This window comes from Lupinus angustifolius, chromosome LG07 (genome assembly GCF_001865875.1).
Source record: "Lupinus angustifolius cultivar Tanjil chromosome LG07, LupAngTanjil_v1.0, whole genome shotgun sequence".
NCBI classification, from domain to species: Eukaryota; Viridiplantae; Streptophyta; class Magnoliopsida; order Fabales; family Fabaceae; genus Lupinus; species Lupinus angustifolius.
Window position 1 is genome coordinate 4,245,683 of NC_032015.1, and position 3,275 is coordinate 4,248,957.

At 32.5% G+C, this 3,275-nt stretch overlaps 1 long non-coding RNA gene across 1 annotated transcript; it reads right to left on the reverse strand.

The window, feature by feature from the left end:
* On the reverse strand, positions 594-2,968 carry LOC109352800. Its single transcript, XR_002108405.1, has 3 exons — positions 1,312-2,968; positions 1,075-1,213; positions 594-938 (listed from the first exon to the last, which is right to left on the reverse strand). It is a non-coding gene; the product is annotated as an uncharacterized LOC109352800 (long non-coding RNA).

Genomic DNA, 3,275 nt, shown 5'->3' on the forward strand with positions numbered 1-3,275 from the left:
AAATTCAATGACATCATTGAATTTGAATTCAGCACAAACACAAAACAACTACCCTAGATGAACAATAGAAACCTTTCTTTTCCTTTGGGTAAGATATCAACATCAGAACATTGTTTTCCAATCTGTAAATGCCATTCCATTTAAAAAAGTTCGCATGAGTTTTACATTTCAGATATCTCCCAAATGAACAAAAGATTGAAAGAATCTTGCAATTATTAACTTCTCAAACTCAACAACATTGGTTAGGAATATTCCACATAGCAATGATCAGACAAATTTAGAAAGGAAAAAACAAAAACATTCTTATAAGATAAATGCATTCATAAAACAATATTCTAGCTAAGGTTCACATGCATTGCTCATAAAAGACCAACATCATTTTCCTTCAACCTATACACATACACATACATATACACATACATTCATATACATATAAGTATACATACATATGCATATGCGTATACATATACCTATGGATATACATATACGTATACATGAACATATATGTATACATGTACATTGGCAAATTTACGCGTACAGGTGCACCTGACTGAAATATTACATCATTTACATATATACCTTGATCTTAAACCGAGACTTGGGGACATCAGTGCACTCAGGGCGGACTTCATAGAAAGAACCAGCGGGAGCTCCAGGGTCTCTCCACATCCCAAAGAATCAAAAGAATTCCCAGCCGAAATGCTTTTTTTTCTATATGAATATTCTTTTGGTACTAAACTTTGGTTATTAAAAGTAATATATATTATTGATGTAAAGAAAATGAGTTTTGATGTAATAGTGATTGCCACCTTATAAGAAAAGAACAACAGAAGTCGATGATAGAATTGGTTCCAGAACCACTTTTGCGGAGTTGTGGAATATTGTTGGTGTTGGAGGCTCTCTGTACTTGTCATTTCATGTTCACTTTCTAACTTTACCTTATAAGAATGAGAAGTAACCATTTGTGATTAATCAGAATGAGGAAAAATAACAAAAGCTATTATTATTATTATTATTAATACATCTCCAAGTCTTAATAATTTAACAGATGGAATTTGTGAATACATAACATACATCTACTATGATGACAAACATTGTCAATAGTCAATACATCTTGCCCTCCTCAATCTTCATCCGCCATCATATATAGTTGCAAATAAGGCTTACATTTCTTAAGATAGAGGCACGATTCTCAGCGCGTAATGTGGTGCAACTGCTTTTTATTACATAATTCTGACATCAGTTTTTAATAATAAAAACACATTTATCACACCTTTTTCTTTTCAAATTTAAATATAGAAAAAATGTTACCATTTCAGGGTGCAGATAGCAAAGTTCTTCTTTATATTTCTCTGCAAGTCATTAGATGATAAAATCATATTTGTAAAATAATTCAAAATGTGTGTGGGAATGAAGATATTCTTCCAAGTAAACAGTCTCCATATTTGACAAAAGTATAATGCATAAACTTATTAAGATGAGCATCATTCATATTGATATAAAAGGATGCTCAAAATATTTTAAAAGGATGAATTACTATTAATAAATAGACCTAGTCTGCCTAGATCCAGAGAAATAACAACAATAACTAGTTTCACTATCTGCTATTTGTTGTGATTGAGTAACAAAGGAGCAGAGACTAGTAGGTATGATGAACCCACCAAAAATATGCACGGCCATACCTTAAAGCCATCTCCTACAAATATTAGTCTTTAAAACCATGCTCATGACACTTGTAGTTACAAGTAAATGAATCAAACAGCAATTTCAATTCTTCCTTCTTCTAGTGACATAATGTTCGAAGAACGATTGGCTATGCTATCCCCATTCCTGTTGGAGTGAATAACATTTTATACAGCATGATATAAACTTCAATGAACCTCATAACTTTGCTATCCATGGTTATGATTTAGGCATTCAAGCACCAGGAAGATGTTCCACTCTGGGCCATCTTATGTGTAAGAAGGGGAAATCGTCCCCTGAACCATACATTGTTGCTCATAACATTCTCTTATCCCATGCTGCAGCCTATCGAAGTTACCAACTACATTTCAACGTCTCAAACAGATTAGCTCACAAGTCATGATCAATAAGAAAAAGGTAAAAAGTTTCTTGAACATCTAATTCTGACATCTTTGTTGGCGCAACACTGCAACCACACAATTTTGATATATACAACACAGTTTGATACAACTTTTGTAATAATGAAAACTACAATTCTTTACAGATTGCAGTCATGGCTGGGTTGGCACCGGAAGGATCACAATTTGTTGCTATCAAGAATGAGTTGTAAGTTTTCCTTTTATTTAGTTCTTAGACAAAAATACAAACTAAAGAATCAAATTATATTATTTCAATTTGAATCACAAAACTAAAATTAGTCAATGAGCCAAATGAAATGAAAATGAAAAAATAGAAAGAAACATTAGTCATACATGACTGAAATCATTGTAAATCTATGTGATATGAATGAAGTTATTTTGTCATTCAATTTTCTGCCTCACTCTGTCAGTCATTCTTTAATATACTTGATACATATTTAAGTAAAATCCTTTGTTCATTTTATTATGCATTGAAATTTCTTGTGAAGAGCATGAGTTGTCAACCAAAATTCCTTATGACCTTAGAAAATGCCTTAAAAGATGACAAGAGGATAATGTACCATAGGGACTATCTCTCGAACTTATCTGCTGCTATAAGGTACTATTTCTTAAACTTGTTGTTAGTTATCTTTATAATGAACATAACATGAACTCAATGCAGGGAAGATGGTTGCAATGTACATGGTTACATTTAGTGGTCATTGATAGACAATTGGTAGCGGAACTTGGGCTATACTGTCTGGTTTGGAATCTACAATGTGGATTTTAAGAATAACATTACTAGGATACCAAAGGCTTCAGTACAATGGTTCAAAGACATGCTCAAATTAGAAATAGAAAGAGTCAGTGAAATGTAAATTGCTTTGTAATGTATCAAATACATTCTGTAATTATATAGTTATTTGAAAACTAATGAATGCAATGACATCAACAAAACAATGAAAAGATTTTGAGCATTATTTATATACCTTCTTGGTAGTTGCAGGTGTACTCCAACGTTATAGGTCTTTTGAGGCAAATGAGTGTGAACTTCATATTCATTTTTGTTTTACTTACAGAAAAGATTTTGAGCACTTATTCCTGCTTCCAAGCTACTGGCGACCGAGTTCAGCACTAGATTACCTTCAATGAACCTCATAACTTCGCCATCCATGGTTATGTATTAGGCACTCA